Genomic DNA, 26369 nt, shown 5'->3' with positions numbered 1-26369 from the left:
GCTAAGGGTAGACAGCTGCTCGTTCCACCCCACCCCCCGCCTTAATTGGTTCTCCTCCCTTCCAACGGTGTTGAGGCTGGTGGGAACAGCAGGGGGTGAAGGTGCTGTGTTTAAAGAGGTGGAGTTATGCAGATCTAAAACGCGTGGATTGCAGCAGCAGCAAGCCGAAAAGTGCAGGCATGTAAGGAATCTAGAGGTTGACAACATGTCTTCTTAACGGGAGTCCAGGAGCTCATCTCCACAAATGGACTTTTCAGGATCCTTGGGTGGCTCCGTAGTTTGAAACCAATTCTGGTTATCGCTTCTCGGCCTTTTGGCTAAGATCAAGTGCAGTGATCTACCGGTTGCTGCCTTGGTCTTGGCTGAGAGGTGCCTTGGGTACCCGGCTCCTTGGCCTCGGGGGATCGCTGCATGTAGCAGTGCGGCTTCACCCCCTTGCTGCTTTTGGGGAGCCAGATTAGTCCCTGGGCAACGAGGGGCGATCAGCCTGCCTGCTTTTTTTAAGTAGGCGAGGAGGATTTTTGCCACGTTTGGTGTGAAGATATGGACGGGAGAAGCCCAAATATGCTGACCTGTGAAGAGGTCCCAGTTTTTTCAAGACTGAAGAATGCAGTGCGGTTTATTTTTTTGGATCCAGAGAAGAAGAAGTCTGGCTTGTTTTTTTTGGTAGAGAAGATTTTGTTTGGACTATTGGAAGTTCAAATGGAACAAGTTTTGTCTATGTTGGAGTTCCCGAAGAGAGGGATATATGATGTTATTTTTTGTTCAGAAGATATCTTTTCTGACTTTTGGAAGAGAATGGATCTAGTGAAGGAAGATTCGATACTTGAAGGTGTTTTTTTTGTGTCGCATTTTCCTAGGAAGGAAAGGCTAATAGTAATAAGGATGTATAGTCCTTTCATATTGGAAGAAGAGATCATGACCTTTTTATCCCGGTACTGTGAGAAAGTGAGTTCTGCTGGCAAAATGTTTAACCGATATGGTTTTTGGACCACAAGGTGGAGGTTCCTGGTCAAGTTCAAGGAAAGTTCGGATGGTGTTGTGGTACTCCCACCAAGTAGATTCAAAATCGGGACAGTTAATGGAGATATGTTCTTTACAGGTATGCCGAAGTTTTGTAGGCGTTGTAAACAGTATGGCCATGAAAAGGATTCCTGTACATTACAGTGGTGTGCCAAGTGTGAAGAAGTGGGACATAAGGCAGAGAATTGTGAAAAAAGTAAGAAATGTAATCTATGTGGTGGCAGTGGTCATTTATATGATTGCTGTCCTGTCAATAAAAGGGAGGAGAAGTCAGTTGACAAGGAAGATGGAAATGAAGAAGAGTCTGAAGCTGCCCCCCATGATGAAACGGAAGAGAACATATCTCAAAAGAAGGAGGAACAAATAAGAGATATAAGAAAAGAAGGTGATCATATGGAAGAAGATACTGAGAGTGATATCACAGGCGTTGAGATTGAAAATACTAGCTTGGAAGAAGAAGTGGAGGTGGATAGGGAGTCAGAAGATCAGGAGGAAAGTGAGTCCTCCAGTCAGGATGAAAAGGAAGGTGCTGTAAGTAATATGGAAGAGGAGGAGGAGGGTGAAGAAACTAGTGAAGAAGAAAGAGAGGATGTCGCATGTGAAGCCAGAGAAGAAATTGAAGGAGTTTTGTCATCTGGGAAGGACTCTAGTAAAGCAAAGGATGTTTCAGAAAAAAATATGAGGGAGATGGAGGAGAGACAAGAAGTGTTGAAAATGCTAGAGAGTTGTGAAGGGGGGAGTCAGGCTAGTCTAAGGCGCAAAGTGTGGAATAACATTTATAGCGATATGCATCGTTTTTTTTCAACTTACAGAATACCTCAGTCGTTGGCTAAAGAGGTAGAAGAAGCTTGGGATGGTCGGTTTCTGGATGGAAGGCTTTTGAATGCCTTGGCAGCATATGGCCTGAAGAGAGGAATGTTGCCTTAAATCGTAATGGTAAAGATTGTAATGTTGTGATGTAAAGAATATGGAATAACTGTATTGTGATAATATAAACGTATATATATATAAAATAAGATTGGAAAAATGGATATATGACCCACAATGATGGATAACAACCTAATACCATTTGGAAATCATTGCAAAGCATGAAATCGTAAATATGGGACTTGTAATCTGAGTGGAAAAAAAAAAAAAAAAAAAAAAAAAAAAAAAATCTGTTCTTATCAGTTTAATATCTGATACGTCCCCTATCTGGGGACCATATATTAAATGGATTTTTAGAACAGGGAGATGGAAAAAGAGCTTGCTCTGTCCACTCCACGCATTGACCTGGTATTGCAGTATCTCCAGGACCGGTGCACCCCTTCTTTAATGCAGTTTCTAAAATCAGAAAGAATTGAATTCAATGTTTTTTGTTCATTTTGCTTGTTTGTCGGATTTTGGGATGGACTCTTTGGCTTTGCTTTTCTTCTCCTCATTGGATTTTTCATGTTCAAAGTTGCAGAAGCCAGATTACAAGCTCATTTTGGTTCAACTTCAGCAACTGTGCATTGCATTGCCATGTAATGTGATGCAATGCTATCTTTCTAGCTCTCCCTTTTTACTTCCTTTTGGATAAACAGACATATTAGGCAAGCATTTTGGAGCTTTCACCTAAATAACTACAGGTGGTGAGATAAGCTGCACAATATAATTGACCTTTCAGTATATTGTTGCACACACACCATCTATTTAGCAAATGCCCTTGTTATCAACAGCAGCCTTTTAAACTCACCTGAGCTAACAGGTATGTGCGCTGGTTACTCTGCTGCGCTTAAAATTTCTTTTTTGGTTTGCTACAATGCCTTTTCTGAAACGTTGTCTCCTTCTGCTGGAACACTGACTTCTTTCATTTAATGCCTGCAGACTATAAAAGAGAACCCAACCCAAAAAGTTTGGTTGATTAGTCTGTGGCATTCTGTTAAACTGTTGCTTATGGCGGTCTCTGTGAGCTTCTCAGCGACATTCAGCCAGCCAGGTATCCTGCCTGCAGTAGATGGAATGTGGCAATGGAACGCTGGCTGCGCGTGTCATAATAGGCTCTGAGCCTTTATATACCTGTGCACAGCAGCAGCCACCTTCAGTCTGCTGCTGGACAGCCAGCAGCAGCAGCAGCAGGAGAGGTATGTAATCAGGAGCCCTCCTGCTAAGGGTAGACAGCTGCTCGTTCCACCCCACCCCCCGCCTTAATTGGTTCTCCTCCCTTCCAACGGTGTTGAGGCGGGTGGGAACAGCAGGGGGTGAAGGTGCTGTGTTTAAAGAGGTGGAGTTATGCAGATCTAAAACGCGTGGATTGCAGCAGCAGCAAGCCGAAAAGTGCAGGCATGTAAGGGATCTAGAGGTTGTCAACATGTCTTCTTAACGGGAGTCCAGGAGCTCATCTCCACAAATGGACTTTTCAGGATCCTTGGGTGGCTCCGTAGTTTGAAACCAATTCTGGTTATCGCTTCTCGGCCTTTTGGCTAAGATCAAGTGTAGTATCTGTTCTTATCAGTTTAATATCTGATACGTCCCCTATCTGGGGACCATATATTAAATGGATTTTTAGAACAGGGAGATGGAAAAAGAGCTTGCTCTGTCCACTCCACGCATTGACCTGGTATTGCAGTATCTCCAGGACCGGTGCACCCCTTCTTTAATGCAGTTTCTAAAATCAGAAAGAATTGAATTCAATGTTTTTTGTTCATTTTGCTTGTTTGTCGGATTTTGGGATGGACTCTTTGGCTTTGCTTTTCTTCTCCTCATTGGATTTTTCATGTTCAAAGTTGCAGAAGCCAGATTACAAGCTCATTTTGGTTCAACTTCAGCAACTGTGCATTGCATTGCCATGTAATGTGATGCAATGCTATCTTTCTAGCTCTCCCTTTTTACTTCCTTTTGGATAAACAGACATATTAGGCAAGCATTTTGGAGCTTTCACCTAAATAACTACAGGTGGTGAGATAAGCTGCACAATATAATTGACCTTTCAGTATATTGTTGCACACACACCATCTATTTAGCAAATGCCCTTGTTATCAACAGCAGCCTTTTAAACTCACCTGAGCTAACAGGTATGTGCGCTGGTTACTCTGCTGCGCTTAAAATTTCTTTTTTGGTTTGCTACAATGCCTTTTCTGAAACGTTGTCTCCTTCTGCTGGAACACTGACTTCTTTCATTTAATGCCTGCAGACTATAAAAGAGAACCCAACCCAAAAAGTTTGGTTGATTAGTCTGTGGCATTCTGTTAAACTGTTGCTTATGGCGGTCTCTGTGAGCTTCTCAGCGACATTCAGCCAGCCAGGTATCCTGCCTGCAGTAGATGGAATGTGGCAATGGAACGCTGGCTGCGCGTGTCATAATAGGCTCTGAGCCTTTATATACCTGTGCACAGCAGCAGCCACCTTCAGTCTGCTGCTGGACAGCCAGCAGCAGCAGCAGCAGGAGAGGTATGTAATCAGGAGCCCTCCTGCTAAGGGTAGACAGCTGCTCTTTCCACCCCACCCCCCGCCTTAATTGGTTCTCCTCCCTTCCAACGGTGTTGAGGCGGGTGGGAACAGCAGGGGGTGAAGGTGCTGTGTTTAAAGAGGTGGAGTTATGCAGATCTAAAACGCGTGGATTGCAGCAGCAGCAAGCCGAAAAGTGCAGGCATGTAAGGGATCTAGAGGTTGTCAACATGTCTTCTTAACGGGAGTCCAGGAGCTCATCTCCACAAATGGACTTTTCAGGATCCTTGGGTGGCTCCGTAGTTTGAAACCAATTCTGGTTATCGCTTCTCGGCCTTTTGGCTAAGATCAAGTGTAGTATCTGTTCTTATCAGTTTAATATCTGATACGTCCCCTATCTGGGGACCATATATTAAATGGATTTTTAGAACAGGGAGATGGAAAAAGAGCTTGCTCTGTCCACTCCACGCATTGACCTGGTATTGCAGTATCTCCAGGACCGGTGCACCCCTTCTTTAATGCAGTTTCTAAAATCAGAAAGAATTGAATTCAATGTTTTTTGTTCATTTTGCTTGTTTGTCGGATTTTGGGATGGACTCTTTGGCTTTGCTTTTCTTCTCCTCATTGGATTTTTCATGTTCAAAGTTGCAGAAGCCAGATTACAAGCTCATTTTGGTTCAACTTCAGCAACTGTGCATTGCATTGCCATGTAATGTGATGCAATGCTATCTTTCTAGCTCTCCCTTTTTACTTCCTTTTGGATAAACAGACATATTAGGCAAGCATTTTGGAGCTTTCACCTAAATAACTACAGGTGGTGAGATAAGCTGCACAATATAATTGACCTTTCAGTATATTGTTGCACACACACCATCTATTTAGCAAATGCCCTTGTTATCAACAGCAGCCTTTTAAACTCACCTGAGCTAACAGGTATGTGCGCTGGTTACTCTGCTGCGCTTAAAATTTCTTTTTTGGTTTGCTACAATGCCTTTTCTGAAACGTTGTCTCCTTCTGCTGGAACACTGACTTCTTTCATTTAATGCCTGCAGACTATAAAAGAGAACCCAACCCAAAAAGTTTGGTTGATTAGTCTGTGGCATTCTGTTAAACTGTTGCTTATGGCGGTCTCTGTGAGCTTCTCAGCGACATTCAGCCAGCCAGGTATCCTGCCTGCAATAGATGGAATGTGGCAATGGAACGCTGGCTGCGCGTGTCATAATAGGCTCTGAGCCTTTATATACCTGTGCACAGCAGCAGCCACCTTCAGTCTGCTGCTGGACAGCCAGCAGCAGCAGCAGCAGGAGAGGTATGTAATCAGGAGCCCTCCTGCTAAGGGTAGACAGCTGCTCGTTCCACCCCACCCCCCGCCTTAATTGGTTCTCCTCCCTTCCAACGGTGTTGAGGCGGGTGGGAACAGCAGGGGGTGAAGGTGCTGTGTTTAAAGAGGTGGAGTTATGCAGATCTAAAACGCGTGGATTGCAGCAGCAGCAAGCTGAAAAGTGCAGGCATGTAAGGGATCTAGAGGTTGACAACATGTCTTCTTAACGGGAGTCCAGGAGCTCATCTCCACAAATGGACTTTTCAGGATCCTTGGGTGGCTCCGTAGTTTGAAACCAATTCTGGTTATCGCTTCTCGGCCTTTTGGCTAAGATCAAGTGTAGTATCTGTTCTTATCAGTTTAATATCTGATACGTCCCCTATCTGGGGACCATATATTAAATGGATTTTTAGAACAGGGAGATGGAAAAAGAGCTTGCTCTGTCCACTCCACGCATTGACCTGGTATTGCAGTATCTCCAGGACCGGTGCACCCCTTCTTTAATGCAGTTTCTAAAATCAGAAAGAATTGAATTCAATGTTTTTTGTTCATTTTGCTTGTTTGTCGGATTTTGGGATGGACTCTTTGGCTTTGCTTTTCTTCTCCTCATTGGATTTTTCATGTTCAAAGTTGCAGAAGCCAGATTACAAGCTCATTTTGGTTCAACTTCAGCAACTGTGCATTGCATTGCCATGTAATGTGATGCAATGCTATCTTTCTAGCTCTCCCTTTTTACTTCCTTTTGGATAAACAGACATATTAGGCAAGCATTTTGGAGCTTTCACCTAAATAACTACAGGTGGTGAGATAAGCTGCACAATATAATTGACCTTTCAGTATATTGTTGCACACACACCATCTATTTAGCAAATGCCCTTGTTATCAACAGCAGCCTTTTAAACTCACCTGAGCTAACAGGTATGTGCGCTGGTTACTCTGCTGCGCTTAAAATTTCTTTTTTGGTTTGCTACAATGCCTTTTCTGAAACGTTGTCTCCTTCTGCTGGAACACTGACTTCTTTCATTTAATGCCTGCAGACTATAAAAGAGAACCCAACCCAAAAAGTTTGGTTGATTAGTCTGTGGCATTCTGTTAAACTGTTGCTTATGGCGGTCTCTGTGAGCTTCTCAGCGACATTCAGCCAGCCAGGTATCCTGCCTGCAGTAGATGGAATGTGGCAATGGAACGCTGGCTGCGCGTGTCATAATAGGCTCTGAGCCTTTATATACCTGTGCACAGCAGCAGCCACCTTCAGTCTGCTGCTGGACAGCCAGCAGCAGCAGCAGCAGGAGAGGTATGTAATCAGGAGCCCTCCTGCTAAGGGTAGACAGCTGCTCGTTCCACCCCACCCCCCGCCTTAATTGGTTCTCCTCCCTTCCAACGGTGTTGAGGCGGGTGGGAACAGCAGGGGGTGAAGGTGCTGTGTTTAAAGAGGTGGAGTTATGCAGATCTAAAACGCGTGGATTGCAGCAGCAGCAAGCCGAAAAGTGCAGGCATGTAAGGGATCTAGAGGTTGACAACATGTCTTCTTAACGGGAGTCCAGGAGCTCATCTCCACAAATGGACTTTTCAGGATCCTTGGGTGGCTCCGTAGTTTGAAACCAATTCTGGTTATCGCTTCTCGGCCTTTTGGCTAAGATCAAGTGTAGTATCTGTTCTTATCAGTTTAATATCTGATACGTCCCCTATCTGGGGACCATATATTAAATGGATTTTTAGAACAGGGAGATGGAAAAAGAGCTTGCTCTGTCCACTCCACGCATTGACCTGGTATTGCAGTATCTCCAGGACCGGTGCACCCCTTCTTTAATGCAGTTTCTAAAATCAGAAAGAATTGAATTCAATGTTTTTTGTTCATTTTGCTTGTTTGTCGGATTTTGGGATGGACTCTTTGGCTTTGCTTTTCTTCTCCTCATTGGATTTTTCATGTTCAAAGTTGCAGAAGCCAGATTACAAGCTCATTTTGGTTCAACTTCAGCAACTGTGCATTGCATTGCCATGTAATGTGATGCAATGCTATCTTTCTAGCTCTCCCTTTTTACTTCCTTTTGGATAAACAGACATATTAGGCAAGCATTTTGGAGCTTTCACCTAAATAACTACAGGTGGTGAGATAAGCTGCACAATATAATTGACCTTTCAGTATATTGTTGCACACACACCATCTATTTAGCAAATGCCCTTGTTATCAACAGCAGCCTTTTAAACTCACCTCAGCTAACAGGTATGTGCGCTGGTTACTCTGCTGCGCTTAAAATTTCTTTTTTGGTTTGCTACAATGCCTTTTCTGAAACGTTGTCTCCTTCTGCTGGAACACTGACTTCTTTCATTTAATGCCTGCAGACTATAAAAGAGAACCCAACCCAAAAAGTTTGGTTGATTAGTCTGTGGCATTCTGTTAAACTGTTGCTTATGGCGGTCTCTGTGAGCTTCTCAGCGACATTCAGCCAGCCAGGTATCCTGCCTGCAGTAGATGGAATGTGGCAATGGAACGCTGGCTGCGCGTGTCATAATAGGCTCTGAGCCTTTATATACCTGTGCACAGCAGCAGCCACCTTCAGTCTGCTGCTGGACAGCCAGCAGCAGCAGCAGCAGCAGGAGAGGTATGTAATCAGGAGCCCTCCTGCTAAGGGTAGACAGCTGCTCGTTCCACCCCACCCCCCGCCTTAATTGGTTCTCCTCCCTTCCAACGGTGTTGAGGCGGGTGGGAACAGCAGGGGGTGAAGGTGCTGTGTTTAAAGAGGTGGAGTTATGCAGATCTAAAACGCGTGGATTGCAGCAGCAGCAAGCCGAAAAGTGCAGGCATGTAAGGGATCTAGAGGTTGACAACATGTCTTCTTAACGGGAGTCCAGGAGCTCATCTCCACAAATGGACTTTTCAGGATCCTTGGGTGGCTCCGTAGTTTGAAACCAATTCTGGTTATCGCTTCTCGGCCTTTTGGCTAAGATCAAGTGTAGTATCTGTTCTTATCAGTTTAATATCTGATACGTCCCCTATCTGGGGACCATATATTAAATGGATTTTTAGAACAGGGAGATGGAAAAAGAGCTTGCTCTGTCCACTCCACGCATTGACCTGGTATTGCAGTATCTCCAGGACCGGTGCACCCCTTCTTTAATGCAGTTTCTAAAATCAGAAAGAATTGAATTCAATGTATTTTGTTCATTTTGCTTGTTTGTCGGATTTTGGGATGGACTCTTTGGCTTTGCTTTTCTTCTCCTCATTGGATTTTTCATGTTCAAAGTTGCAGAAGCCAGATTACAAGCTCATTTTGGTTCAACTTCAGCAACTGTGCATTGCATTGCCATGTAATGTGATGCAATGCTATCTTTCTAGCTCTCCCTTTTTACTTCCTTTTGGATAAACAGACATATTAGGCAAGCATTTTGGAGCTTTCACCTAAATAACTACAGGTGGTGAGATAAGCTGCACAATATAATTGACCTTTCAGTATATTGTTGCACACACACCATCTATTTAGCAAATGCCCTTGTTATCAACAGCAGCCTTTTAAACTCACCTGAGCTAACAGGTATGTGCGCTGGTTACTCTGCTGCGCTTAAAATTTCTTTTTTGGTTTGCTACAATGCCTTTTCTGAAACGTTGTCTCCTTCTGCTGGAACACTGACTTCTTTCATTTAATGCCTGCAGACTATAAAAGAGAACCCAACCCAAAAAGTTTGGTTGATTAGTCTGTGGCATTCTGTTAAACTGTTGCTTATGGCGGTCTCTGTGAGCTTCTCAGCGACATTCAGCCAGCCAGGTATCCTGCCTGCAGTAGATGGAATGTGGCAATGGAACGCTGGCTGCGCGTGTCATAATAGGCTCTGAGCCTTTATATACCTGTGCACAGCAGCAGCCACCTTCAGTCTGCTGCTGGACAGCCAGCAGCAGCAGCAGCAGGAGAGGTATGTAATCAGGAGCCCTCCTGCTAAGGGTAGACAGCTGCTCGTTCCACCCCACCCCCCGCCTTAATTGGTTCTCCTCCCTTCCAACGGTGTTGAGGCGGGTGGGAACAGCAGGGGGTGAAGGTGCTGTGTTTAAAGAGGTGGAGTTATGCAGATCTAAAACGCGTGGATTGCAGCAGCAGCAAGCCGAAAAGTGCAGGCATGTAAGGGATCTAGAGGTTGACAACATGTCTTCTTAACGGGAGTCCAGGAGCTCATCTCCACAAATGGACTTTTCAGGATCCTTGGGTGGCTCCGTAGTTTGAAACCAATTCTGGTTATCGCTTCTCGGCCTTTTGGCTAAGATCAAGTGTAGTATCTGTTCTTATCAGTTTAATATCTGATACGTCCCCTATCTGGGGACCATATATTAAATGGATTTTTAGAACAGGGAGATGGAAAAGAGCTTGCTCTGTCCACTCCACGCATTGACCTGGTATTGCAGTATCTCCAGGACCGGTGCACCCCTTCTTTAATGCAGTTTCTAAAATCAGAAAGAATTGAATTCAATGTTTTTTGTTCATTTTGCTTGTTTGTCGGATTTTGGGATGGACTCTTTGGCTTTGCTTTTCTTCTCCTCATTGGATTTTTCATGTTCAAAGTTGCAGAAGCCAGATTACAAGCTCATTTTGGTTCAACTTCAGCAACTGTGCATTGCATTGCCATGTAATGTGATGCAATGCTATCTTTCTAGCTCTCCCTTTTTACTTCCTTTTGGATAAACAGACATATTAGGCAAGCATTTTGGAGCTTTCACCTAAATAACTACAGGTGGTGAGATAAGCTGCACAATATAATTGACCTTTCAGTATATTGTTGCACACACACCATCTATTTAGCAAATGCCCTTGTTATCAACAGCAGCCTTTTAAACTCACCTGAGCTAACAGGTATGTGCGCTGGTTACTCTGCTGCGCTTAAAATTTCTTTTTTGGTTTGCTACAATGCCTTTTCTGAAACGTTGTCTCCTTCTGCTGGAACACTGACTTCTTTCATTTAATGCCTGCAGACTATAAAAGAGAACCCAACCCAAAAAGTTTGGTTGATTAGTCTGTGGCATTCTGTTAAACTGTTGCTTATGGCGGTCTCTGTGAGCTTCTCAGCGACATTCAGCCAGCCAGGTATCCTGCCTGCAGTAGATGGAATGTGGCAATGGAACGCTGGCTGCGCGTGTCATAATAGGCTCTGAGCCTTTATATACCTGTGCACAGCAGCAGCCACCTTCAGTCTGCTGCTGGACAGCCAGCAGCAGCAGCAGCAGGAGAGGTATGTAATCAGGAGCCCTCCTGCTAAGGGTAGACAGCTGCTCGTTCCACCCCACCCCCCGCCTTAATTGGTTCTCCTCCCTTCCAACGGTGTTGAGGCGGGTGGGAACAGCAGGGGGTGAAGGTGCTGTGTTTAAAGAGGTGGAGTTATGCAGATCTAAAACGCGTGGATTGCAGCAGCAGCAAGCCGAAAAGTGCAGGCATGTAAGGGATCTAGAGGTTGACAACATGTCTTCTTAACGGGAGTCCAGGAGCTCATCTCCACAAATGGACTTTTCAGGATCCTTGGGTGGCTCCGTAGTTTGAAACCAATTCTGGTTATCGCTTCTCGGCCTTTTGGCTAAGATCAAGTGTAGTATCTGTTCTTATCAGTTTAATATCTGATACGTCCCCTATCTGGGGACCATATATTAAATGGATTTTTAGAACAGGGAGATGGAAAAAGAGCTTGCTCTGTCCACTCCACGCATTGACCTGGTATTGCAGTATCTCCAGGACCGGTGCACCCCTTCTTTAATGCAGTTTCTAAAATCAGAAAGAATTGAATTCAATGTTTTTTGTTCATTTTGCTTGTTTGTCGGATTTTGGGATGGACTCTTTGGCTTTGCTTTTCTTCTCCTCATTGGATTTTTCATGTTCAAAGTTGCAGAAGCCAGATTACAAGCTCATTTTGGTTCAACTTCAGCAACTGTGCATTGCATTGCCATGTAATGTGATGCAATGCTATCTTTCTAGCTCTCCCTTTTTACTTCCTTTTGGATAAACAGACATATTAGGCAAGCATTTTGGAGCTTTCACCTAAATAACTACAGGTGGTGAGATAAGCTGCACAATATAATTGACCTTTCAGTATATTGTTGCACACACACCATCTATTTAGCAAATGCCCTTGTTATCAACAGCAGCCTTTTAAACTCACCTGAGCTAACAGGTATGTGCGCTGGTTACTCTGCTGCGCTTAAAATTTCTTTTTTGGTTTGCTACAATGCCTTTTCTGAAACGTTGTCTCCTTCTGCTGGAACACTGACTTCTTTCATTTAATGCCTGCAGACTATAAAAGAGAACCCAACCCAAAAAGTTTGGTTGATTAGTCTGTGGCATTCTGTTAAACTGTTGCTTATGGCGGTCTCTGTGAGCTTCTCAGCGACATTCAGCCAGTCAGGTATCCTGCCTGCAGTAGATGGAATGTGGCAATGGAACGCTGGCTGCGCGTGTCATAATAGGCTCTGAGCCTTTATATACCTGTGCACAGCAGCAGCCACCTTCAGTCTGCTGCTGGACAGCCAGCAGCAGCAGCAGCAGGAGAGGTATGTAATCAGGAGCCCTCCTGCTAAGGGTAGACAGCTGCTCGTTCCACCCCACCCCCCGCCTTAATTGGTTCTCCTCCCTTCCAACGGTGTTGAGGCGGGTGGGAACAGCAGGGGGTGAAGGTGCTGTGTTTAAAGAGGTGGAGTTATGCAGATCTAAAACGCGTGGATTGCAGCAGCAGCAAGCCGAAAAGTGCAGGCATGTAAGGGATCTAGAGGTTGACAACATGTCTTCTTAACGGGAGTCCAGGAGCTCATCTCCACAAATGGACTTTTCAGGATCCTTGGGTGGCTCCGTAGTTTGAAACCAATTCTGGTTATCGCTTCTCGGCCTTTTGGCTAAGATACCACATCTTGCCAGAAGGATTCTAAGCCAATCGTGCCCTTGGCCTTGAGGCATCGGCGGTGTAAAAGCCGTCTTAAGCCTCATGCTGCTTTAGGGGGCAGATACGCAAAGAAACCAAGAAGGCGATCGACCCTATCTACCTTTTGAAGATGGCATCAGCAGTAGCGGCCGCAGTGCGCTATGCCAGAGCTGGTGACCTTCGCATCAAGAACTCTTTCAAGATCGAAGTGGACGATGCATCCAAGGAGAAGATGACCTTGAAGTTTTTCGTGAGGAGAGTGCTGCTGGAGATCCTAGGAGTAAAGAGGGAAGACATCCTGGCCCTTCAAGATCGCCCCGGTTCCTTCACTTTGACTCTGGAGTCGGAGTATGCGTGCCAGAACCTCTTCCGCCAGATTCACCTGCACCTTTCAGATGAGGATCTTAAAGGACTCACCTTTGTCATCCTTTACTCCGGTGGAGAGAATCCGCTCGTGGTTCAGATGAGCAACCCTCATGTTCCCTTAGTTAATATTATTTGCTTTCTTCAAAACTATTTCCCAGAACTGCGGTATTCCCACAAGGTCATGAATGAGGAAAACCTCTGGACGGGAAAGCATAAATTTTTTGTTAAATTTTGTGAAGATCCAAATGGCATTGGTGGTCAGCGTCATCCTCCGTCAAGTTTCCTGATCGGTAGGGAGCGGGGGCGCCTCTTCTACCCGGACATGCCCCTCTTCTGCCGGAAATGCATGTGTTTCGGTCACACTTATGAGAACTGCAAGGAGGAGGTGGCAATCTGTAAGAAGTGCTACAAGCATGGACATGCCACAATGGACTGTACCAATGAGATGGTGTGCAACATCTGCCGGGTCCCAGGTCACTCCTTCCGGGAGTGTCCTTTGAAGAAAAAGGCGGAAACCTATGCTGAAACGCTGGCAAAGCAACCTGCCCGTGTGCCTCCATCTGCTCCCGGGGGGCAGAGGCAACCCTCTGCTGTTCCTGCTCCTGCGGGTGCGTCTACAGCGCGGGGGCAGTCTTCTAGCTCTCCAGTACCTGCTCCACAGACCAAGCCTGCTAGTACATCAGGTGGTACGTCTGCACCTGCTGCACAGAGGAAGCCAACCAACCCTCCTGCTCCTGCTGCTAAGGGGGGTCCCACCGGTGCTCCTGTATCTACTGTGCGAACACAACCCCCTGTAGGCGGGTCCACAAGCACTTCAGTGCCTGCTGCACAGGGAAAACCTGCCAGTTCTCCTATTCCTGCTGCGCATAAGCCCACGTCTATGCAGAAACCTCCAGCTGAGAAACCTGTCCGTCCTGAGAGGAGGGAAGCTTCATCTAAGGACTGGGCTGCTGATTCTGATCCGGGTGATATGGTGGTGGAGGGGAGTCCCTCTGCTGAAATCGGGACATTTAGCTCGGAGGAAGAAGCAATGGAGCTGGAAACTCGTAGGAAAAGGAAAACAGATGATAGGTCTGATGAGAATGTGGCCAGGGAGACTTCCAAGAAGTGTCCATTAAAACCAAGTCTTCTGCAATACAAGCCAATGGCTCCCGCTGCCCCTCCTGAGGAACCAAGGCCTTCAGACCCTATAAACATTTCTTTTTCGGACTCAGAAGTGCAGAGCCCGTTAACATCGGTGGGCTTTATGTCTGATTCTGACAGTAGTGTGACCTGAACTATCCTATCATGACCTCATCAATTAAAGTAGCCTCGCTCAATGTGAGGAGTATAAGGGGCTCTACAAGAAGGGCTGCTTTGTTTTCCTACCTGTCAACAGTGGACTGTGATGTCTTTTGTTTGCAAGAATGTAACATTGACTTTGATATGAATTATGCAGATTTAAGAAAAGATTGGCCTCATGGGCCCTCTATCTGGTCCGGAGATAATGAAAATCGTTCCTCTGGCATTGGAGTGCTGTTTAGGTCGCATGACTTTAAAATCAACTCTTTTGTGGACATTTCTTCTGGACGTGCTCTTTTCTTAAATATTAGTTTTAAAGGTGTGGACTTTAGACTTTTGAACATTTATGCTTCTCCGGTGAAGGAAGAGAGACATCAGTTGTTTGAAGATGTGCAATATTACCTACCTGGTTCATCGCCTCTGATGTTCTGTGGGGATTTCAATTGTGTCTTGCCTGGTGAAGGGAGAAGCGGGAGTTCCACCGTTCCTAAAAAAGACAAAACAGAGAAACAACTAAAGGATTTGTTAACTGATTTTTTTCTTAGAGACTCCTGGAAAGAGATCCGTAGTAATGATCCCGGTTATACTTGGGAGAACTCTTCTTCTAAATCTCGTATTGATTTTATTTTCATGTCCCAATATGTGAATGTCAAATCTGTTGTCTTAATCCCAAACATTTTTTCAGATCATAAGATGTTGCTATCAGAGTTAGAATTACCTGGGCTTGTCAAGGCAAGAGGAGTTTGGAGGCTAAATACAACATTGTTACAAGATCCTAAGGTAAGAACAGATTTTAAAGCGTTTTTTAATTATTTAAGAACAAAACAACAAAAATTTTTAACTCTGCTAGAATGGTGGGAATACAGCAAGATGAAGATAAAAAGTTTTTTTATCAAGGTCAGCATAGCCAATGCAAGAGAAAAGTCCGCTTGGCATAAAAGGCTTATTACTAAATTGCAGACCTGTTATCAACTAAGAGATGTGGGACTTGAAATGGACGATTTAATTGAAGCAACAAAAAAAGAAATTAAAAAGAGTATAGAGTCGAAGGGTAAGGAAATAATTTATAACTCAAAAATTGAAGTGATGGAGAAAAATGAAAAGTGCTCAAGATTTTTTTTTAAAAAAGTAGTTGCTGCTAAGGAAATGATAACAGAATTAGAGGGTGAAACTACAACTGAAGGTATGCTCAACCAAGCTCACCAGTTTTATCAGCAGCTTTTTAATGAGAAAACTATAGACCAGTCTTTTACTGAAGATGCCCTTAATTCATTAAAAAATAGTCTGAGCCGCGAAGACCAAGAATTGTTATGCACTGAAGTCACCTTGTCGGAAGTAGATGCTGCTATCAAAAGTTTTTCCTATGGGAAAACCCCTGGTTCTGACGGTTTGCCTGTTGAATTTTATCGTGAATTTTGGAATTTTTTAAAACCCGACTTGTTTTTAGTAATCAAAGAAGCTTTTAAGTGTGATATCCTGCCTATATCTTGGAGAAGTGGTCTGGTCTCCCTGATTTTTAAAAAAGGAGCCAAATCCCATCTGGCAAACTGGAGACCAATCACACTGTTGAATGTTGATTACAAGTTGATGTCCAAAATTTTAGTGAACCGTTTTAAAAAAGTTTTATCCAAAGTTATTTATGAAGACCAGGTATGTGGGGTGCCAGGAAGAGGAGTTGCGGAGCATCTCAATACCATCCGCGATGTCATATGGTACCAGCAATCCAGGAAGCAAGACTTAGCAATTTTATCGTTGGATTTTCAAAAGGCTTTTGATCGTGTCTCTCATTGTTTTTTATGGTTGGTTTTAAAAAAAATGGGCTTCCCTGAAATTTTTATCAAGCAAGTGGCACTTTTATATAAGAACTCTTTTAGTAAAATTTTAATCAATGGATTTTTGTCTAATGAAGTGTTTTTGCATTCAGGTGTGAAGCAAGGCTGCCCTTTGTCCCCAGTGCTATTTATATGTGCAATAGAGCCTCTTTTATCTATGCTACGAGAGGATAAAGTGATTAAAGGTGTCCCTATCCCTGGAGGACATGGAAGAGATGTGAAGGTAATGGGCTACATGGATGATATTACTATTTTTTGTTCATCACCTGCCGCTCTCAGGAGAGCTATAAGAACGACCAATTTTTTTTGTGAAGCCTCAGGGTTTAAGTTAAACATTGAGAAATGTGATTGTTTTGTCCGTGGCAATTGGGCGGATGTGTCCATCCCTGATCTCCCGATGCAGTCAGAGAAGATTAAAATTCTGGGCGTGATTTTTGATCGACAGAATGATGGAATGAAGAGCTGGGATGGAGTAAGGGACAAAATACAAAAGAAGATTGACTTTTGGAAATTAAGAAAATTAACAATCGAAGGTAAAGTTTTAATTATTAAGGCCCTTCTGCTTCCTGTCATGTTATATCTCAGTTATGTTTATCCCCCAAGTGACCTTACAGCGAGAAGATTACAGAGAATGCTGTTTGAATTTGTGTGGAACTCTAAGTTCGAAAAGGTGAAGAGAGAAACAATGTACAAGATGCACCACCTTGGTGGTAAGGATGTTCCCAACGTCAAACTGTTTTTATACTCCAAGTTTTTTAGCCTCTGTTTTAAATATATGTTTGCTTCAAGCCCTTGGGCACATTTTTTAAGATATGCAGCTGGCCACATTTTTAGGAGGCGAAAGTGGATATCCATTTCTTTAACAAGCCCAGTGTTGTTATCACCTCCACAACAATATGCCATCCTGGAGAAAGTTATCAGATTATATGGCCTAGATTCTTTTGAGATGGAGACATTGAAGAATGCAAGGAAGCTGCTGCAGCAATTAAAAAAGAAAGAAACTTTGACGCCCATAAGCCATTATTCATATAGCAGAGTCACTAAAATATGGAATTTAACAAATGCACCTTACCTGATGAATCAACATAAAGATTTAGCTTGGATGATTGTGCAGGAATGTTTACCGACTCGTGATTTCCAGTATAAAAGAAGACTTAGTACTATACAAACCTGCCCGAGGCATCAGTGCAATAATGATGAGACTACTATGCACCTTATTTGGAATTGTGATTTTGCACAGCAAGTGTGGAAAGACTGTGGTGAGCTTTTAAAATTTTTATCTGGTCTTAATTTTTTAAGCCATGAAGTGGTTTTATATGGGATTTTACCAAACATGACGAAAGAAAAAGAGAGAGTTTTATGGTGCACTTTGAGTTGTGTTAAAAGTGCTCTATGGAAGACCAGAAACATATTGTTGTTTAAAAGAGACTATATAGAAGTCAAGGATTGTATAAGACTGGCATTAAGTGAAATTTATATGTACTACCTAATGGATATGAAGAAGCTTGGAAAGAAAAGAGCCCTGAGTATATGGAACTATCACCTATGGAAGATGTTATTTTAAAGCTCTGAAGAAAAGATAAAGACTACGATATTTTAAATATAAACGCAAAATCTGTTCTTATCAGTTTAATATCTGATACGTCCCCTATCTGGGGACCATATATTAAATGGATTTTTAGAACAGGGAGATGGAAAAAGAGCTTGCTCTGTCCACTCCACGCATTGACCTGGTATTGCAGTATCTCCAGGACCGGTGCACCCCTTCTTTAATGCAGTTTCTAAAATCAGAAAGAATTGAATTCAATGTTTTTTGTTCATTTTGCTTGTTTGTCGGATTTTGGGATGGACTCTTTGGCTTTGCTTTTCGTCTCCTCATTGGATTTTTCATGTTCAAAGTTGCAGAAGCCAGATTACAAGCTCATTTTGGTTCAACTTCAGCAACTGTGCATTGCATTGCCATGTAATGTGATGTAATGCTATCTTTCTAGCTCTCCCTTTTTACTTCCTTTTGGATAAACAGACATATTAGGCAAGCATTTTGGAGCTTTCACCTAAATAACTACAGGTGGTGAGATAAGCTGCACAATATAATTGACCTTTCAGTATATTGTTGCACACACACCATCTATTTAGCAAATGCCCTTGTTATCAACAGCAGCCTTTTAAACTCACCTGAGCTAACAGGTATGTGCGCTGGTTACTCTGCTGCGCTTAAAATTTCTTTTTTGGTTTGCTACAATGCCTTTTCTGAAACGTTGTCTCCTTCTGCTGGAACACTGACTTCTTTCATTTAATGCCTGCAGACTATAAAAGAGAACCCAACCCAAAAAGTTTGGTTGATTAGTCTGTGGCATTCTGTTAAACTGTTGCTTATGGCGGTCTCTGTGAGCTTCTCAGCGACATTCAGCCAGCCAGGTATCCTGCCTGCAGTAGATGGAATGTGGCAATGGAACGCTGGCTGCGCGTGTCATAATAGGCTCTGAGCCTTTATATACCTGTGCACAGCAGCAGCCACCTTCAGTCTGCTGCTGGACAGCCAGCAGCAGCAGCAGCAGGAGAGGTATGTAATCAGGAGCCCTCCTGCTAAGGGTAGACAGCTGCTCGTTCCACCCCACCCCCCGCCTTAATTGGTTCTCCTCCCTTCCAACGGTGTTGAGGCGGGTGGGAACAGCAGGGGGTGAAGGTGCTGTGTTTAACCCCTTAATAACATCTGACGTACTAATACGCGTCTGTGCCCTGGGACTTAAGAGCCAGACCCGTATTAGTACGTCATGGCGATCGCGCGCGCACACAGGCTGTGCGGGCGCGATCGCCGCCGGGTGTCAGCTGATTGTCATAGCTGACACCCGGTACTATGTGCAGGGAGCGGTCACGCACCGCTCCCAGCACATTAACCCCCGCGATGCTGCGATCGAAGTCGATCGAAGTCGATCGCGGCATTGCGGGGGCAAGGGGAGGTGATCGCCGATACTCACCTCCTCTTCCGGCTTCCAGCGCAGTCTGCAAAGGCTTCCCGGGTGTTGCCATGACGACCCGATGTCGTCATGACAACATCCGGGTCACCAGAGAGCAGGAAGATTGCTTGGACATGCGCAGTGCATCTCCAAGCAATCTTCACACTGTGCACTTCTGACAGCCTTCATGGCATAGGGATGGTGCTCCATTCCTGTGCCATGCAGGCGATCAGAAAAAAAAAAGTGAAAGTCCCAGAGTGGGACAAAGTAATAAAGTGTATAAACTGTGTGAAAGTGGAAAAAAAAAAAAAAAAAAAAATGTGCAAAAATATTATAAAAAAATAAAAAAAATAATACACCAAAAATAAAAATATAATGTACCCATCAATAAATATTATTATAAAAAAAATAAAAAAAAAACAATAAAAGTACACATATTTGGTATCGCCGCGTCCGGAACAACCTGACCTATAAAACTGTCCCACTAGTTAACCCCTTCAGTGAACACGGTAAAAAAAAAAAAAAAAAAACCAAGCAAAAAACAATGCTTTATCACCATACCGCCAAACAAAAAGTGGAATAACACGCGATCAAAAAGACGCATATAAATAAAAATGATACCGCTGAAAACGTCATCTCGTCCCGCAAAAAACAAGCCGCCATATAGCTCCATCAGCCGAAAAATAAAAAAGTTATAGCTCTCAGAATAAAGCAATACTAAAAAATATTTTTTTCTATAAAATAGCTTTTATTGTGTATAAGCGCCAAAACATAGAAAAATTATACAAATGTGGTACCGCTGTAAACGTACTGACCCGAAGAGTAAAGCTGCCTCATCAATTTTACCACACGCGGAACAGAATAAAAAAAAAAAAAAAAAAACAATTCCTGAATTGTTGGTTTTTGTTTATTCTGCCTCCCAAAAATCGGAATAGAAAGCGATCAAAAAATGTCACGTGCCTGAAAATGGCACCAATAACAACGTCAAGTCATCCCGCAAAAAACGAGCCGTCACATGACTGTCTGCCAAAATTTGGAAAAATTATAGCTCTCAAAATATGGCGATGCAAAAACTAGATTTTACAAAAAATGCGTCTTTTAGTGTGTGACAGCTGTCAGTCATAAAAACCCCATATGATTCTGGCATTGCTGTAATCACACCGACCCGAAGAATAAAGTCGTCTAATCACTTATACCGCACAAGGAACGGCGTCAAAAATAAACTCGAGTTAGGATTGGGCTAGGGTTAGGGCTGGGTTTGGGGCTAGGGTTGTGCTGGGGCTAGGGTTGTGCTGGGGCTAGGGTTGTGCTGGGGCTAGGGTTGTGCTGGGGCTAGGGTTGTGCTGGGGCTAGGGTTGTGCTAGGGTTAGGGCTGGGGTTGGGATTTTTTTCAAAAGTAAGAAAAAAAGATGACGATATGGCGACTAGTGTTGAGAGCAAGTGCTTGCTACTTGAGTTTGCATCGGGTGCTCTGGTATGCATTTAGTATCGTGGGTATTTGAGTGACATGCTCGAGTCTCTGCCCCATATGCTTCGCGGCCAAAAAACTTTACGGGGATTGCCTGCCATGCACGAGCGATCCCCGCATGTTTTTTTTTGGGTGTCTAATAACCGTGAAACATGCGGAGCAGGGACTCGAGCATGTCACTCGAGCACACGCTGTACATGGTGCATACCTGAGTACCCGATGCAAACTCAAGTAGCGAGCACTTGCGCTCAAGAATAATGAAAACTTATTCAATATGATGACCTAATGTAAACAAATAATGTGCCGTACCTCTGGGTTCAAAATGTTCACTATACACCTTAATAAAATCTTTGAGGGGTATAGTTTCCAAAATGGGGACACTTGTGGGGGAGCTCCACTGTTTAGGCACATCACGGGCTCTCCAAACGCGACATGGTGTCCGCTAACAAATTGAATGGAAAATCGGCTCAAATTGTTAGCGGACACCACATTGCGTTTGGAGAGCCCCTCTGTGCCCAAACTTTGGAGCTCCCCCACAAGTGACCCCATTTTGGAAACTAGACCCCCCAAGGCACCTTTCTAGATGCATAGTGAGCACTTGGAACCCCCAGGTGCTTCACAAATTGATTCGTAAAAATGAAAAAGTGAAAAAAAAAACACTTTTTCATTTTTATGAATCAATTTGTGAAGCACCTGGGGTTCCAAGTGCTCACTATGAATCTAGATAGGTGCCTTGGGGGGTCTAGTTTCCAAAATGGGGTCACTTGTGGGGGAGCTCCAATGTTTGGGCACACAGGGACTCTCTAAATGCAACATGGTATCCGCTAACAAATTAAATGGAAAATCGGCTCAAATTGTTAGCGGACACCACATTGCGTTTGGAGAGCCCCTCTGTGCCCAAACTTTGGAGCTCCCCCACAAGTGACCCCATTTTGGAAACTAGACCCCCCAAGGCACCTTTCTAGATGCATAGTGAGCACTTGGAACCCCCAGGTGCTTCACAAATTGATTCGTAAAAATGAAAAAGTGAAAAAAAAAACACTTTTTCATTTTTATGAATCAATTTGTGAAGCACCTGGGGTTCCAAGTGCTCACTATGAATCTAGATAGGTGCCTTGGGGGGTCTAGTTTCCAAAATGGGGTCACTTGTGGGGGAGCTCCAATGTTTGGGCACACAGGGACTCTCCAAATGCAACATGATATCCGCTAACAAATTGTCGGCTCAAATTGTTAGCGGATATCATGTTGCATTTGGAGAGTCCCTGTGTGCCCAAACATTGGAGCTCCTCCACAAGTGACCCCATTTTGGAAACTAGACCCCCCAAGGCACCTATCTAGATGCATAGTGAGCACTTGGAACCCCTAGGTGCTTCACAAATTAATTCGTAAAAATGAAAAAGTGTTTTTTTTTTCACTTTTTCATTATTACGAATCAATTTGTGAAGCACCTGGGGGTTCCAAGTGCTCACTATGCATCTAGAAAGGTGCCTTGGGGGGTCTAGTTTCCAAAATGGGGTCACTTGTGGGGGAGCTCCAAAGTTTGGGCACAGAGGGGCTCTCCAAACGCAATGTGGCGTCCGCTAACAATTTGAGCCGATTTTCCATTCAATTTGTTAGCGGATACCATGTTGCATTTAGAGAGTCCCTGTGTGCCCAAACATTGGAGCTCCCCCACAAGTGACCCCATTTTGGAAACTAGACCCCCCAAGGCACCTATCTAGATGCATAGTGAGCACTTGGAACCCCTAGGTGCTTCACAAATTAATTCGTAAAAATGAAAAAGTGTTTTTTTTTTCACTTTTTCATTGTTACGAATCAATTTGTGAAGCACCTGGGGGTTCCAAGTGCTCACTATGCATCTAGATAGGTGCCTTGGGGGGTCTAGTTTCCAAAATGGGGTCACTTGTGGGGGAGCTCCAATGTTTGGGCACACAGCAGCTCTCCAAACGCAACATGGTGTCGCTAACAATTTGAGCCAATTTTGCGTTAAATTTGTTAGCGGACACCATGTTGCATTTAGAGAGCCGCTGTGTGCCCAAATATTGGAGCTCCCCCACAAGTGACCCCATTTTGGAAACTAGACCACCCAAGGCACCTATCTAGATGCATAGTGAGCACTTGGAACCCTCAGGTGCTTCACAAATTGATTCATACAAATGAAAAAGTGTTTTTTTTTTCACTTTTTCATTGTTACGAATCAATTTGTGAAGCACCTGGGGGTTCCAAGTGCTCACTATGCATCTAGATAGGTGCCTTGGGGGGTCTAGTTTCCAAAATGGGGTCACTTGTGGGGGAGCTCCAATGTTTGGGCACACAGGGACTCTCTAAATGCAACATGGTGTCCTCTAACAAATTTAACGGAAAATCGGCTCAAATTGTTAGCGACACCATGTTGCGTTTGGAGAGCCGCTGTGTGCCCAAACATTGGAGCTCCCCCACAAGTGACCCCATTTTGGAAACTAGACCCCCCAAGGCACCTATCTAGATGCATTGTGAGCACTTGGAACACTCAGGTGCTTCACAAATTGATTCATAAAAATGAAAAACTGTTTTTTTTTTTCACTTTTTCATTGTTACGAATCAATTTGTGAAGCACCTGGGGGTTCCAAGTGCTCACTATGCATCTAGAAAGGTGCCTTGGGGGGTCTAGTTTCCAAAATGGGGTCACTTGTGGGGGAGCTCCAAAGTTTGGGCACACATGGGCTCTCCAAACACAACATGGCGTCCGCTAATTATTCAAGCAAATTTTACAATCAAAAAGTCAAATAGCGCTCCTTCCCTTCCAAGCCCTGCCGTGCGCCCAAACAGTATTTTTTCCCCAAATATTGGGTATCTGCGTGCCCAGGGGAAATTGCACAACAAATTTTGGGGTCCATTTTTTCTTGTTACCCCTGTGAAAATAAAAAAAATTGGGTCTAAATTAACATTTTTGTGAAAAAAGTTAAATGTTCATTTTTTTCTTCCACATTCAAAAAATTCCTGTGAAGCACCTGAAGGGTTAATAAAGTTCTTGAATGTGGTTTTGAGCACCTTGAGGGGTGCAGTTTTTAGAATGGTGTCACTTTTGGGTATTTTCTGTCATAAAGACCTCTCAAAGTGACTTCAAATGTGATGTGGTCCCTAAAAAAATGGTTTTGTAAATTTTGTTGGAAAAATGAGAAATCGCTGGTCAACTTTTAACCCTTATAGCTCCCTAACAAAAAAAAATTTTGGTTCCAAAATTGTGCTGATGTAAAGTAGACATGTGGGAAATGTTATTTATTAACTCTTTTGTGTGACATATCGCTCTGATTTCAGGGCTTAAAAATTCAAATTTTGAAAATTGCAAAATTTTCAAAATTTTCGCCAAATTTCTGTTTTTTTCACAAATAAACGCAAGTGATATCGAAGAAATTTTTCCACAATCATGAAGTACAATATGTCACGAAAAAACAATCTCAGAATCAGGGGGATCTGTTGAAGCGTTCCAGAGTAATTACCTCATAAAGTGACAGTGGTCAGAATTGTAAAAATTGGCCCGGTCATTAACGTGCAAACCACCCGCGGGGCTTAAGGGGTTAAAGAGGTGGAGTTATGCAGATCTAAAACGCGTGGATTGCAGCAGCAGCAAGCCGAAAAGTGCAGGCATGTAAGGGATCTAGAGGTTGACAACATGTCTTCTTAACGGGAGTCCAGGAGCTCATCTCCACAAATGGACTTTTCAGGATCCTTGGGTGGCTCCGTAGTTTGAAACCAATTCTGGTTATCGCTTCTCGGCCTTTTGGCTAAGATCAAGTGTAGTATCTGTTCTTATCAGTTTAATATCTGATACGTCCCCTATCTGGGGACCATATATTAAATGGATTTTTAGAACAGGGAGATGGAAAAAGAGCTTGCTCTGTCCACTCCACGCATTGACCTGGTATTGCAGTATCTCCAGGACCGGTGCACCCCTTCTTTAATGCAGTTTCTAAAATCAGAAAGAATTGAATTCAATGTTTTTTGTTCATTTTGCTTGTTTGTCGGATTTTGGGATGGACTCTTTGGCTTTGCTTTTCTTCTCCTCATTGGATTTTTCATGTTCAAAGTTGCAGAAGCCAGATTACAAGCTCATTTTGGTTCAACTTCAGCAACTGTGCATTGCATTGCCATGTAATGTGATGCAATGCTATCTTTCTAGCTCTCCCTTTTTACTTCCTTTTGGATAAACAGACATATTAGGCAAGCATTTTGGAGCTTTCACCTAAATAACTACAGGTGGTGAGATAAGCTGCACAATATAATTGACCTTTCAGTATATTGTTGCACACACACCATCTATTTAGCAAATGCCCTTGTTATCAACAGCAGCCTTTTAAACTCACCTGAGCTAACAGGTATGTGCGCTGGTTACTCTGCTGCGCTTAAAATTTCTTTTTTGGTTTGCTACAATGCCTTTTCTGAAACGTTGTCTCCTTCTGCTGGAACACTGACTTCTTTCATTTAATGCCTGCAGACTATAAAAGAGAACCCAACCCAAAAAGTTTGGTTGATTAGTCTGTGGCATTCTGTTAAACTGTTGCTTATGGCGGTCTCTGTGAGCTTCTCAGCCACATTCAGCCAGCCAGGTATCCTGCCTGCAGTAGATGGAATGTGGCAATGGAACGCTGGCTGCGCGTGTCATAATCGGCTCTGAGCCTTTATATACCTGTGCACAGCAGCAGCCACCTTCAGTCTGCTGCTGGACAGCCAGCAGCAGCAGAAGCAGGAGAGGTATGTAATCAGGAGCCCTCCTGCTAAGGGTAGACAGCTGCTCGTTCCACCCCACCCCCCGCCTTAATTGGTTCTCCTCCCTTCCAACGGTGTTGAGGCGGGTGGGAACAGCAGGGGGTGAAGGTGCTGTGTTTAAAGAGGTGGAGTTATGCAGATCTAAAACGCGTGGATTGCAGCAGCAGCAAGCCGAAAAGTGCAGGCATGTAAGGGATCTAGAGGTTGACAACATGTCTTCTTAACAGGAGTCCAGGAGCTCATCTCCACAAATGGACTTTTCAGGATCCTTGGGTGGCTCCGTAGTTTGAAACCAATTCTGGTTATCGCTTCTCGGCCTTTTGGCTAAGATCAAGTGTAGTATCTGTTCTTATCAGTTTAATATCTGATACGTCCCCTATCTGGGGACCATATATTAAATGGATTTTTAGAACAGGGAGATGGAAAAAGAGCTTGCTCTGTCCACTCCACGCATTGACCTGGTATTGCAGTATCTCCAGGACCGGTGCACCCCTTCTTTAATGCAGTTTCTAAAATCAGAAAGAATTGAATTCAATGTTTTTTGTTCATTTTTCTTGTTTGTCGGATTTTGGGATGGACTCTTTGGCTTTGCTTTTCTTCTCCTCATTGGATTTTTCATGTTCAAAGTTGCAGAAGCCAGATTACAAGCTCATTTTGGTTCAACTTCAGCAACTGTGCATTGCATTGCCATGTAATGTGATGCAATGCTATCTTTCTAGCTCTCCCTTTTTACTTCCTTTTGGATAAACAGACATATTAGGCAAGCATTTTGGAGCTTTCACCTAAATAACTACAGGTGGTGAGATAAGCTGCACAATATAATTGACCTTTCAGTATATTGTTGCACACACACCATCTATTTAGCAAATGCCCTTGTTATCAACAGCAGCCTTTTAAACTCACCTGAGCTAACAGGTATGTGCGCTGGTTACTCTGCTGCGCTTAAAATTTCTTTTTTGGTTTGCTACAATGCCTTTTCTGAAACGTTGTCTCCTTCTGCTGGAACACTGACTTCTTTCATTTAATGCCTGCAGACTATAAAAGAGAACCCAACCCAAAAAGTTTGGTTGATTAGTCTGTGG

General features: G+C 43.6%; 10 non-coding genes and 1 pseudogene across 10 annotated transcripts; all 11 read left to right on the top strand.

Annotated features, from left to right (window-relative positions):
- The first annotated feature begins 2137 nt into the window (after positions 1–2137).
- Positions 2138–2332, top strand: LOC141204392 (U2 spliceosomal RNA). The gene has a single exon (XR_012275318.1). It is a non-coding gene; the product is annotated as a U2 spliceosomal RNA (small nuclear RNA).
- A 1115-nt stretch (positions 2333–3447) lies between these two features.
- Positions 3448–3638, top strand: LOC141204593 (U2 spliceosomal RNA). Its single transcript, XR_012275452.1, has one exon. It is a non-coding gene; the product is annotated as a U2 spliceosomal RNA (small nuclear RNA).
- Positions 3639–4753: 1115 nt separating this feature from the next.
- Positions 4754–4944, top strand: LOC141204581 (U2 spliceosomal RNA). Its single transcript, XR_012275441.1, has one exon. It is a non-coding gene; the product is annotated as a U2 spliceosomal RNA (small nuclear RNA).
- A 1115-nt stretch (positions 4945–6059) lies between these two features.
- LOC141204570 (U2 spliceosomal RNA) lies at positions 6060–6250 on the top strand. Its single transcript, XR_012275430.1, has one exon. It is a non-coding gene; the product is annotated as a U2 spliceosomal RNA (small nuclear RNA).
- Positions 6251–7365: 1115 nt separating this feature from the next.
- LOC141204558 (U2 spliceosomal RNA) lies at positions 7366–7556 on the top strand. The gene has a single exon (XR_012275418.1). It is a non-coding gene; the product is annotated as a U2 spliceosomal RNA (small nuclear RNA).
- Positions 7557–8674: 1118 nt separating this feature from the next.
- LOC141204546 (U2 spliceosomal RNA) lies at positions 8675–8865 on the top strand. Its single transcript, XR_012275407.1, has one exon. It is a non-coding gene; the product is annotated as a U2 spliceosomal RNA (small nuclear RNA).
- A 1115-nt stretch (positions 8866–9980) lies between these two features.
- On the top strand, positions 9981–10170 carry LOC141204138 (U2 spliceosomal RNA). Its single transcript, XR_012275110.1, has one exon. It is a non-coding gene; the product is annotated as a U2 spliceosomal RNA (small nuclear RNA).
- A 1115-nt stretch (positions 10171–11285) lies between these two features.
- Positions 11286–11476, top strand: LOC141204535 (U2 spliceosomal RNA). The gene has a single exon (XR_012275396.1). It is a non-coding gene; the product is annotated as a U2 spliceosomal RNA (small nuclear RNA).
- A 6231-nt stretch (positions 11477–17707) lies between these two features.
- On the top strand, positions 17708–17883 carry LOC141204263 (U2 spliceosomal RNA; annotated as a pseudogene).
- Positions 17884–24285: 6402 nt separating this feature from the next.
- Positions 24286–24476, top strand: LOC141204523 (U2 spliceosomal RNA). The gene has a single exon (XR_012275384.1). It is a non-coding gene; the product is annotated as a U2 spliceosomal RNA (small nuclear RNA).
- Positions 24477–25591: 1115 nt separating this feature from the next.
- On the top strand, positions 25592–25782 carry LOC141204512 (U2 spliceosomal RNA). The gene has a single exon (XR_012275373.1). It is a non-coding gene; the product is annotated as a U2 spliceosomal RNA (small nuclear RNA).
- The last annotated feature ends 587 nt before the right edge of the window (positions 25783–26369 follow it).

The sequence above is a fragment of the Phyllobates terribilis genome, unplaced genomic scaffold (assembly GCF_046119375.1).
Source record: "Phyllobates terribilis strain yellow unplaced genomic scaffold, ASM4611937v1 Scaffold_134__1_contigs__length_4944459, whole genome shotgun sequence".
In the NCBI taxonomy this organism is placed as follows: domain Eukaryota; kingdom Metazoa; phylum Chordata; class Amphibia; order Anura; family Dendrobatidae; genus Phyllobates; species Phyllobates terribilis.
The sequence above is the reverse complement of the archived record's forward strand: the minus strand, read 5'-3'. Positions and strand labels throughout refer to the sequence as shown.